This window comes from Notamacropus eugenii, chromosome 6 (genome assembly GCF_028372415.1).
Source record: "Notamacropus eugenii isolate mMacEug1 chromosome 6, mMacEug1.pri_v2, whole genome shotgun sequence".
Classification (NCBI taxonomy): domain Eukaryota; kingdom Metazoa; phylum Chordata; class Mammalia; order Diprotodontia; family Macropodidae; genus Notamacropus; species Notamacropus eugenii.
This window is the reverse complement of record NC_092877.1, coordinates 313922185-313935060: the sequence shown is the minus strand read 5'-3', so window position 1 is coordinate 313935060 and position 12876 is coordinate 313922185. Positions and strand designations below refer to the sequence as shown.

The 12876-nt window shown below is 39.6% G+C and overlaps 1 pseudogene; it reads right to left on the bottom strand.

The window, feature by feature from the left end:
- Nucleotides 1-10138: 10138 nt before the first annotated feature.
- On the bottom strand, nt 10139-10984 carry LOC140511630 (small ribosomal subunit protein uS2 pseudogene; annotated as a pseudogene).
- Between the last annotated feature and the right edge of the window lie 1892 nt (nt 10985-12876).

Sequence of the window (12876 nt, the reverse complement as noted above, 5' to 3'; positions counted from 1 at the left end):
TTAAATCCAATTCATGGCAAATCAAGATGGCATCCCTAATACCACTGGTCCTCTTTGAAAACAAAGAATGAGAGTACTGGAAAAAATCTCTGGGGGAAGTATGAAATGTGACCTTCAGCCAGCATAGCTGTGTTGATATGAATAAACATTTATGTACTTGCTATGTGATAAGCACTATGAATCAAGGTGAAAATCAAATTTAAAATGACAACACAAATGAATTTGAAAGTTTTTTATAATAACTGAGAAATCCTAGCCCCCAAGTTGGGGACCACTACCCCAGGGCACTCTCCCCTTTGTACTGGAGTTGAATTATCAAATTAACAGCAAGAGAACCAAATTAATGAGAATGACTCAATACTTTTTAATAGGGCAGTTTCCCCCACTAGTTTCTGTTAGAAATCCAAGATTATATCATTGAATAAGATGGTTTCATACTCCACCCCATTCCATTTTTTTGTAAGCTCATATTAGTAGGTCAAAAATTGCTTTAATTTCCCCGTGTTTCTTTCTCTCTGTTGTATAAAAAAAAAATCTTGTTTTATGACACCCTTGTGAAGTAGTTTGGTATTTTCAGAATGAAGCAAGGGCAGGTTAAGTGATTTGCCAGAGGCTACACAACAAGAAAGGTCAGGCCAAACTGAACCAGACCAATAACTCACTTCTGATTTTCCAAAGTCAATTTATTAGCCCTTGTGGTTTATACAGCCCAAGTGAGTTTTTCATTAGCAAATCTGAATACATCCTGGAGCCAGTCTAACCAAATTCCATTGTGCTACTCTTACCTTCTCTAATTATACGGAAGAAGACTATGTGAGAGGGAGCAGAGAGTAGTGTTGGAGATGAGTTCAGGAGATAGACCCTTGGATTCCACTACTCACCACCTGGGTGACCTTGGGCAAGACGCTTCTCTCTTGAGTCTCAGATTACTCATCTATTAAAGGAAAGGTTTGGACTGTTTCTTCTGATGCTAATATTTTATGTTCCAAGATTTCCCTTCTGTTCTTTTTCCTTTCTCAGTGCCTGGGGCCTTATCACCCTTGAATGTCCAAACTGAATCAGGTTGAGTGTAATCAACAGAATACTCCAAAGTTGGAGTATCCATCTGTAAGAGAAATATCCCTCTTGAAGGAACTCACTGGTGAGTTCCTCCTGAAACTTCTCTTTCATGGAGGGGCCCAAGCTTGTCTTCATTCCCCTCCCAGTCTTGTCTATGACTTCTAGACCTCAAAACCATGACACCATGACCCAGGGCCAGGTATCTCTTTTATCCCCACCTCTTCTCTGATTTAAAGTTTACTTTTTCATATTCTCTTCTGGTTACAGTGTAAGCTTCTTAAGAGTCTTTCTTTTTGGTTTCTGGAGCTCTAGGCCCACAGATTATGCAGGGATCCAGCAGCTGACAGTACACTCCCCCCACTGGAAGCAGAGAACTTCCTTGACAAAGAGTTCAAAAGTCAAGTAAATAACTGAGAAAATGAGCAAAAACAAGAAAAAGAATCAGACTATAGAATCTTACTTTGGTGACAAGGAAGACCAAACTGCACAAACAGAAGACAACAAAGTCATAGTTCCTCCATCCAAAGCCTCCAAGAAAAATATTAATTGTTTTCAGGCCATGGAAGAACTCAAAAAGGATTTTGAAAATCAAGTAAGAGAAGTAGAACAAAAATTGGAAAGAAAAATGAGAATGATGCAAGAAAATCATGAAAAACAATCCAACTGCTTTCTAAAGGAGACCTCAAAAAATGCTGAAGAAAATAACACTTTAAAAAATAGAGTAGCCCAAACGGCAAAAGAGATGGAAGAAGTCAATGAGGAGAAGAATGCCCTAAAAAGCAGAATTGGCCAGATGAAAATGGAGGTCCAAAATTCACTGAAGAAAATAATTCTATAAAGATTAGAATGGAGCAGATGGAAGCTAACGACTTTATGAAAAATCAAGAAAATATGTACCAAAGCTGAAGGAATGAAAAAATAGCAGACAATGTAAAATATCTCATTGGAAAAACAACTGACCTGGAAAATAGATCCAGGAGAGAAAATTTAAAAATTATGGGACTACCTGAAAGCCATGATCAAAAACAGTGCCTACATATTATCTTTCAAGAAATTATCAAGGAAAACTGCCTCGATATTCTAGAACCAGAGGGTAAAATAGATATTGAAAGAATCCACTGATCCTCTCCTGAAAGAGATCCCCAAAGGAAAACTCCTAGGAATATTGCAGCCAAATTCCAGAGCTCCCAGATCAAGGAGAAAATATTGCAAGCAGCCAGAAAGAAATAATTTGAGTATTGTGAAAATACAATCAGGATAACACAAGGTCTAGCAGCTTCTACCTTAAAGGATTGTAGGACTTGGAATACGATATTCCAGAAGTCAAAGGAGCTAGGATTAAAATCAAGAATCACCTATCCAGCAAAACTGTATATAATAATTCAGGGGTAAAATGGTCATTCAATGAAATAAAGGACTTCCAAGAATTCCTGTTGAAACAACCTGAGCTGAATAGAAAATTTGACTTTAAACATAAGAATCAAGAGAAGCATGAAAAAAATAAACAGGAAAGAGAAATCATAAGGGACTTACTAAAGTTGAACTGTTTACATTACTCTTGAGACTTTTCTCAGTATTTGGGTAGTTGGAGGAATTATATACATATAGACAGAGAGGGCACAGAAAGAGTTGAATAGTTGGGATGATATCTAAAAAAATAAAATTAAGGGGTGAGAGAGGAATATATTGGGAGAAGGAAAAAGAGAGAAATAGAATGGGGCAAATTATCTTACATAAAAGAAGCTAGAAAAAGCTTTTTCAATGGAGGGGAGAGGGAAAGAGTGAACCTTACTCTCAATGCATTTGGCTTAAGGAAGGAATAACATGCACAATCAATTTGGTATGAAAAATCTATCTTACACTACAGGAAAGTAAGAATGAAGTGGATAAGGGAGGGTTGGGGTAGGGGGATGATAAAAGGGAGGGCAAATGGAAGGAGGGGGTCATTAGAAGTAAACACTTTTGAGGAGAGATAGGGTCAAAAAAGAGAATAGAATAAATGGGGGATAGGATCAAGGGAAATATAGGTAGTCTTTCACAATATGACTTATGGAAGTGTTTTGCATAACAACACATGTATAACGTATATTGAATTGCTTGCCTTCTCTTTGGGAATGGATAGGGAGAGAAGAAGGGAGAGTGGTTGGAACTCAAAGTTTTAAAACAAATGTTAAAAATTGTTTTTATGTGCAAGTGGGAAATAAGATATACAGGCAATGGGGTGTAGAAGTCTATCTTGCCCTCCAAGAAAATAGAGGGAATGGGGATAAGAGAAGAGAGAGGTATGATAGAAGGGAGGGCAGATTGGGGGAAGTGGTAATCAGAATGTATGCTGTCTTGGGGTGGGCAGAGGAGAGAAATGGGGAGAAAATTTGGAACTTAAAATCTTATGAAAGCGTCTGTTGAAAACTAAAAATAAATACATTTTTAAAAAGACAAAAACAAAAAAAGAGTCTTTTTTTGCTTGTATTTGTATCTCTAGGGCTTAGCACTTACTAAATCTTCCTTCCTTGCTTCTTTTGGTGTAGGAATTGAATACAGGTGAGGAGACAAGTTTGAAATGTAAAGAGGTGCTCCTCAGTTAGTGCTGGAACTCAAGTTCATAGAGTAGAACAGGTAAGAAGGTTACAAAAATGGTTTCCAGTGTTCTGTTCTTATCCATTAACATCTTTTTCCTTCCCATCTCCTCTACATCCCTACCTTCAGGCATCTTCTAAATTTGTATTCAACTCCCCCATCCCCACCCTACCTTAACCCATCCCAGTTCTGAATCTCATTTGAGATAATGGATATATAGGGCTCTGCAAACTCTGAAGTGCCGTACAGATTCTAATTGTTGCTGTCACTAGTGCAGTCAGCATAACTCCAGATTTATGATGAGTCCATTCTCTGAGCCTTCTGAACCTCAGTTGGGTTCAAGAAATGTTTATAGAACAATACAGGGTGTGCTGGTAAATGTTTAACCAAAAAAAAAATGTATATAGAATTTAAAGTTTAATCTGCATTATAAATATTTTCTTAAGTCTAAATAAACAACAAAAACAATATAGCAAGCCCTGATTTGTAGCAATTGCTACAAGCTGGTTAGAAGAGGCTACTATATAACCCTGTCTCTTCTCCTCTTGGGCTCTCTGCCCCCCTTCCCTCTCATACCTCAAAAACATTCACACTGAAGTCATTTGAATACAGGACTTCAATGACTGTACTCTTTCCAGCATCCCATGCTGCCTCAAACATTTTCAGGACTATTTTCTGGCTGGGTACTAGTTGCCAGGGCATATGACAGGAACTCCAGCAAATGGTAAGGGCTGCAAGTGTTTATCCCTGGCCTCAGAGTGACTCAGTGGGTGATGCTGACCATGAAAGGATCATGCTCCCTACATCTTGACAACTAAATTGTTTAACTTATTATAACTTAGCTAGGACTAAGGGCTAGGGACCTTGTGTTGTGAGGGACAAATCAACAGAGCCTGGTAGCTGGTGAGGAGTTCCCCTTTTGTCCCCAGAAAAGTGGTAGCCCTTTGGGACTGTTTAACAGCAGAACAGGAAATGTGTTAGCCAGCTTCAGACATTTTGTCTGGCAATTTCACTCTAAAAAGAGTAATAAAAATCAGCAGAAGTCAGGAATGACTTATAGTTTTTACCTGGTGAAGTTGGTAATGCATTAGTAGCCTTGGTGCATTAGCTGAGGGCATGAATCACATAATATTGAACTCAAGGAAAAATGATATCCTATATCATATGAATTGCCTTCTCAATGGGGCAGAAGAATTGAAGGGAGGGGTGGTATTTTGCGTTTAAAATTTTAAAAAATAACGAATGTTAAAAAATTAAATAAAAGAAGTATTTAAAATGGGATTTAAAAAACTAAATTTAAAAAAAGAGTTGTGAGATATCCATTTTAAAGAGCCATGTTAGAGAAGGAGGGTTGAGGTGAATCCATGAAGTCACTTTATTTATTCATGAGATCAGCCCTGAGTTCAGGTCTGCATTCCAAAGTCAGTCAACATTAGAATGCATAGCCTTTTTTACTCTCCCTGACTCTATTTGAGCTCAATGGAAAAACTAAAAAATATGAAATTGAGTCAGATTGTGACCAGGCAACTTGTCTGTAGACTGTGCTCTGGGTCTGTGGGAAACTGAGAAGAATATGGACATTACTTGAAAGATCTAGTACTTTTTCAGCCTAAGTCTGTTTTTGGAGGTGTCTCAAGGGGTCCCCAAATTATCACTCAGCAGCAGCATCCCACAAGCTCTTTGATAACTACAGCTGTCTTAGCAGACCCAACCTACAGCTCTTTCCTAAATCAAATTTCTTTAATTACTCACTTCTTTAGCCTTCAGGCAAGTCAGCAAACTTTCTAATCTGTAGAAACTCTTTGAAGTCAATATGTTATATCAGATGCTATCACTCTTTGACCAAACATTTTTTTTTCTGGCCTCCTCTCTCTCCCCTCTGCTCTACATTCTTCTCCTGGTCCATCCATTAAAGAGAAAGCTCTTCAGAGAGACCTTTGTGAGCACATTTGTCGTTATTTACAGTCAGAGACAAGAGATGAGTTTTATGAATGTAAGAAACGCAGAACCTGGGAATCTGCTGAATAAGGGCCAAACCGCCTAGGAAAACCAAGCAGATTGCTGCACCATCTGTAATTCTCCGCAGGGCGTATCTGTTGACTATGGAAGAAGAGCGTGCTTTATTCTGAAAACAGAGGAGGGAAAGCAAAGCTCTCATCTGGAAAAAAGCAAAAGAAGGGGTGTGAGGCAAGTTAAAAGGCTGCTCATTTGTGAAGGTTTTTAACAAGTCCTCACAGTATGACAAGCAAGGCCAACTTTTCCCACCTTCCAGCTGCTGCTCTTATTTCAATAGGATGTGTCCCAGCTTCCCCCTCATGAATTTTCTTACTGGTACTGCTAGCAGAAAGCTGAACTGTGGATATTATTTTCCAAGTGTCTGAATTTTCTGATTTAAAAAAAACGATTCTTGAATAATTAATGAAAACTGAAGGAGTAATATTTCTCTGTTGCTGTGGAAAGGGAAGAGAGGCATATCTAGATATAAGGTACTGATATTTTAGGGAACAGGAAAGACCTTCCTTCTTAATCTCTCTAGGCCTATTTATACATATGGGTCTTTTCTGTCTTCCTTTGGTCTTCTTGGGATATATACTTAGGTACTTGCAGATAGAGGACACACAAGTTCCAGAGCAGTGAGCAAGGGGTTTGAATCCTCCCTCAGACATTTATGAAATGTGTGACACTAGGAAATCATCAACAAGATAAAATAATAAAATAAAATAAGGGGGTTGGACTTACTAGATTCTGAGATTGGTCCCAGCCCCAAATCTATGATTCTTTGATCAAGTAAAATGAGAATGTTTGTGCTACGAGATCTTTAAGTTTGCTTCCAACTCTCAATCTATGGTTCTGTGATCTTCCTTACAATCAATACCTGAAATGCTGCTACCAGAAATTTCTTATTTGGATGTCTAAAGCTTTTTGTTTTTTCCATACTCACTTATTGACATGAAACTCCCTTTGCAAGGGACTAGACGTAGTTATAAATTAATACCTTAAAGCTGATTTGTTTAGTGATTCAAAGTGAGGATGTGTTGCCTAGTTGAGAGTGCTAGAATTAGAGTCCAAGGACCTGCGTTGATTTGCCACTTTGTGTGACCTTGGGCAAGTCATTTATAACCTCTCTGGGTCTCAATTTCCTTAACTGTAAAAGGAGGGAGTTGGGCTAGATGAACTCCAAGATCCCTTCTAGCTTGAAATTTGTGATGTCATGCATAAAGATAGGCATCTGAAAGAGGAAAGTTTATGGAGGTAGGCTAGAGGAAAGGTTGAAAAGGGAATGAGAAGAAACCAAAAATAAGCTTCCTCCACTTCATAATTTTGTCTAGGGCTGGGGTTGCTACGTGGGAGAGCATACTTTGCACTAACAGCCCAAGGGACCCAATCTCTTGTTATTCATTTAACATCTCCTGGCTACTTTTTAATACACTATCAACAACAGAATGCTTCCCTACCAGCTGGAGTGTTTCTAAACAGACATAAACATCACATTGTGCAGCACAGCAGAATCTCAAATAAGTCCGTAATCCCCATGGCCCATTAGAGCCATTTTCCTCTGACCCTTGCAAAAATGAAATTGGCTGTGGGTCTGTTGCCATTTAAACGTGGACTAGTAAATGTATGCTCCTCCCTCGGTAGTGAAATATTGGTGCTCTTGGGGAAAAGTTCCCTTGCCTGGCTAATCTTCCTTAAATACTACTCTCTTCCATCTCTCCTATGCTCAAAAACCCTATGATAATAATACATGCAGTTCAGCCTCCCAGCAACCCTTTGGGATTGTTAGTGAGAGCAATACTATCCCCATTTACAGAAAAGGAAACTGAGACTCAGCAAGGTATTAACCTTGCTCAAGGTCAAATAGCTAGTAAATGCCAGAAACTCACTTGAATACCCCTGCTCTCGCCCTTCACACACACACACACACACACACACACACACAGACACACAGACACACATACACAGACACACAAGCACACAGACACAAACACATACAGAGACACATACACACAGGCACACATACAGACATACACAGACACATACACAGGCACACACACAGACACACACACAAGCACATACAGGCACAGACACACACAGACACACATGCAGACACACACACACACACAGTTCCAAGGAACTAAGAGCAGGATTAGAACTAGGATTCCCATCTATCTCCTAAATATGATGGAGGTATGGCTCTTCACATTAAGGTTTCCCACATGAATAAGCTTTCATAAAGCTCTGAATCCAGAATCAATGCAGTTCTTTGCCTGTTGTTCAGTTTTGTGACCCCATGAACCACACTGCCCATGAAGTTTTCTTGGTAAAGATGCTAGAGTACTTTCCCATTCATTTCCATCTCCAGTGGATTAAGACAAATGAGGTTAAGTAACCTGCCCAAGGTCACACAATTATGAAGTGTCCCAGGCCAGATTTGAGCTCAGATCTTCCCGACTCCAGCCTCAGTGCTCTATACAAAGCTGCAGTCTTCTCTTTGTCTGTTGTTGGTCAGTCATTATTCTGTTGTGTTAGACTCTTCATGACCCCATTTGGGATTTTCCTGGCAAAATGGCTTGCCATTTCTTTCTCCAGCTCATTTTACAGATGAGGAAACTGAGGTAAATAGGGTAAAGTGACTTGCCCAGGGTCACATAGCTGGCAAGTGTCTGAGGACAGATTTGAACTCAGGAAGGTGAGGCTTTCTGACTCCAGGCCGGGACCTCTATGTACCCTAGCACCACTTAGCTGTCCATTCTTTGTCTAGGGACCCTTCTATCTCTGGCTTCTTGATTCTTGTTTAATTATCTTCAGTGGTAGCGCCTGCTATTGATGAACAGGACAGAGCAGTGTAATGGAAAGAATGTTGTTATTTACGCTGTACTTGCTAGAGTCATTTTGAGGAAGGCATTTTGCAAACATTAAATTGCTGTATAAATGTGAGTTATTATAATTACTAGCATTATCATTATTACCAGCAGCAAGTGACTCCATCTCTAGACATCCATAAGGCCAAGCAAAGTAGAATCTTTTGCTGTTTGTGTTTTACTAAAAGTGCCTCTGATTGAATAATGTGATTAAAGAAGATCTTCACCCCTTATTGACGGACCTTCCCATGGAGGGAAGCTTGATGAGTGGAGCTGTTTTGTAGGAGGGTCCCAAGTGCCTTTTGTTTTTTCTGTTGAGGCACTGAGCCAGAGGGTCATGCGCTCTGACTTTGAAATGTGTATAAATACTCTGAGGGTGAGGTTTTACTTCAGGGCTTACTGTCTAGTAGTGTTTGTTTGGCCAGATGAGGACTCTGGGAAGCCACTAAGGAGCTTCCCAGCTTTGAAAACCCAGATGCTGGTGCTTCCCTTTCTGGTAACTATGGCCAGACAGTTGGACCTGTCTGTTGAATTGTGATGTATGTGTTGATTATGGTGAGACAGAGGAAGCCATGTCTGCTGATCTTTGATTTCTCTGTATTTTCTCTGAAGCTCAGAATGTTGACTTTTTCCCCTGAACTAACTGAATGATACGTGTTTGATTAAAGTAATTGTTAACCCCTCAAAAGTTGCCTTTTCTTTTATAGAAGCAGATCAAAGAACCTGTCACAGCAAGCCCCGCTATGTATGTTGAGGTGCTTACTGATACAAAGTCTTACTTTCATGTTCTATAAATGGAAGTAAAATACATCTACCTATTTCCATAAACCTCCCATAGAACCTCAGAATTAGGAGGGATTACCTAATCCAACCCACACCTGAGCCAGAATCCCCTCTAAAACATTTCCTACAAGTGGACATCTGGCCATTTGCTTGCAGACTTCCAATGAAGAGGAGCCTACTGCCTTTGGAGGTAGTCCATTCTAACTTGTTCTTAGGAAGATTATCATTAAATAAAATGTAAAATAGGTAAAATAAAATGCAAAATGTGCTTTTTTGTAGCTTCCATTCATTGCTCCTAATTCTGCCTTTGGTTGTTACAAAGAAGAGGGGATCGTCTTGTCCTTTGTGAAAACCTTTCAAGTATCTGAAGACAGATAGTCACTATTATATCTTTCTTTTTAAAAAATTCAAGTTAAACAATTCTAGTTCTGTTAACTCACTGGCATATGGCAAGAACTTGAGGCCTTTCACCATCCTACTTATCTGATCAAATAGGGACTTTTAACCTGGAGTCAACCCTCAAAAGGGGCAATGAAGTGACACGGTGGATAGACTTAGAATCAAGAAGACCTGAATTCAAATCTGGGCTCAGACACTTACTAGCTAGGTAACCCTGGGCAAGTCACTTAGCCTTATTTGTCTCAGTTTCCTTCTCTGTAAAATTAGTTGGGAAAGGAAATGGCAAACTGCTCCAGTACCTTTGCAAAGAAAACCACAGGAGAGGTCATGGAGAGTCAGACATGAATGAAAAATGAATGAGCAGCAACAATTCTTTTATTTTTTTGGTAAGAAATCAATGTTTATTTTCCATCAGCATTTTTCCAACACTATGGGAGCATCTGGGGTAAAACTTAAGACTACTTTGTGGTTCCTACTCACTCAGTGGCCTGAGCAGTAAGAGCTGCAGACCAGTCCTCAGTATCTGGCTGAGAACTCTAATCTTCAGTAGGAAACTGCTGAATGGGCACAGATGGCACCTGTATTCCTTCATACCAATCAGCCACCTCCAGTTGAGTAACAATGAATTCTGGGGCAGGTGCAGTCCATTCACCCTGAATCTCCTGCTTTGTCACAGCCTTCTCAACTGTGGCCTTCTCTTCCTTTTCAATCTTCTTTGGATCCCTGTAGAAGTAAAGATCAGGCATTACCTCCCATGGGTGTTCCCGGGAGATGGTGCCCCACATAGACAGGACTTCACGGGACAGCATCCAGCACATCAGACCCACTGAGTGAGCTCCTTTGTTGTTACATGAAATGGCGAAGTGGTGAGTCTGTGTTGCACATTGCGGTGGTTGGGAGGTTAACATATGGTACTTCAGTCACAGCCTGGTGATCTGCCCAAGGATCAGTGACCACCAAGAGCCTCCCGGAAAGCTGTCTGTATCTGGTTAGTGAAGGTGCGTAGTGCGAGATGTCCAGTAATAAGTGTGGTACCAGTGGCAGCAGCAAATTTCAGAATCACCCTCTGGCCAATGCTCCTAGACAACGCTAACAACAGGATTTTCAGTGGCAACGATGACACAAGCTGCCAGTAGGAGCTTTCCCCAAGTTCTCTTCAAGTTAATGATGTAGATGTCATCACTCTTTTGAAGATACACTTCCATTTGCGAGTCCAAAGTGGTGTCACCCAAATGGGTTCCTGCAGCAAGAAATTTGAGGACATCCTCCTCCTTCATCGGCAAAACATGCAGGGCTCTGGACATTTTGAAAGTTTCCTTTTACAGTTAGGATGAAAACCAAGGACAATGCCATATGGAACCCTCTTGAGGGCAGCGAGAAAGAGGCGCAACAACTATTCTTAAAGAGTCTGTGAACTTGGGTAGGAAAAAATGGCATCTTTATTTCAATATGATTGGTTTCCTTTGTCATTCTATGTATTTTATTTTATGCATTTAAAAACATTATTCTGAGGAGTTCATAGGCTTCATCAGATTGCCGGAAAGTCCATGAAGCAAAAAAGGTTAAGAAGCCTTGCTCAAGAAACTCCCTAGATTGTCAAGGGTAAAATATATTATCTAAGAGTGAAGCCAGAAATATTGCAGGTATGACCTAACCACAACAGACTCCAATAGAATGGTCACCTTCCTGGTCCAGGACACTCCAACTCCCTTAATGCAGTTTAAGATTCCATTAGTTTCCTTGACTCCGAGTGAGCTTACAGTTCGTTAAGAACCCTGAACCTTTTCTACTCAAATTGCACTCTAGCCATACCTTCTGCCATCTCACGTGTGAAGCTGATTTTTTGAACATGTGGATAATTTTGTCCATATGTTTACATTACTTATTTTCCTTTTATATTAATATTGAGTTCATCTTGTTACGCTATTGCCAGTGTTCTAGTCTGTCAAAATATCATCGCTTTCTGACTTTGTCATCCAGTGAACTAGTTATTATGCCTCCTAGCATTTCGTCACTTGCAAATTTGATAAGGAAGTCAGCTATGCCTGTATTCTAAGTCATTAGTGAAACATCAAAGAATCCGGAGCCCACCACAGGTCCTGGGGCTTTCAACTAGAGAAAGGAATTCTGGATCTTTTTTTGTATCATAGATCTCTTCAGAAGTCTGGTGAAACCTGTGGACCCTTTCTTCAAATAATGTTTTTAATGGAAAAAAAATAAACACAAAGATAACAAAGGAAATAAATTATGTTGAAATACCATTTTCCGAATAGTAAACAACCACCACCACCGTTCTTATGAATCTCAGCTTAAGAACTCCTATGCTAGAGACTTCCTTTCATGTTGACATTGAACTATTAATGACTAGTTTGGGGATCTGGATATTCAATCAGTTCCAAATCCATCTAATTGAATCATGGTCCTGCCTATTCTTGATATGCTTTAATAAAGTCTAGGTAAATTTTAACAATACTTCCATGATCAGCAAGTCTAGTCACTACAATGTAAAAGGATATGAGATTGATCTGACATAGCCTGCTTTCAATGAAATCATATTGACTCTATGGATTCCACTTTCTTTTATAGATGTACACTAACCATCCCTTAAGTAATATATGAAGACTGAAAAAATGTCACCTAGCAACAATCCCTTAAAAAGTCACCTGATATTTGAGAAACTCTCTAGATTAACACCTACCCAAAATCATAATTCACAGCAAACCCTCCTCTTTGTTGACCTTCCTTTTTCCCCCAGTAGAGAAGAAAGAAAGAGAGAGGAAGAGAAAGAAAGAAAGAGAGGAATGGAGAGAGAGCCACACACAGACAGACAGACATGCTACCTTTTCACAGCTCATTCTGAGCTTTAGGACTCTCAAGAGTATTCTTACCAGATCATGCCCCATTACTGGATTCATCTTCTTATCTCTTTCTTACACCTTCTATGAATATCTTTTTAATTTTTAAGTTAGTTGATGAGTTACACACACATCCATAATGGTCTTTTTAGATAACTCCATCTTTTCCTCTTCATCTAAACTATTTTTTCATAGTTCAGCTAGATAGTACAATGGATAGAACACCAGACATGGAATTAGGAAGACCCAAGTTCAAATCCAGTCTCACTACTAGCTTTGTGATCCTGGGCAAGTTACACAACCTCTGTCTGTTTCAATTTCCTCATCCGTGAAATGGGCAT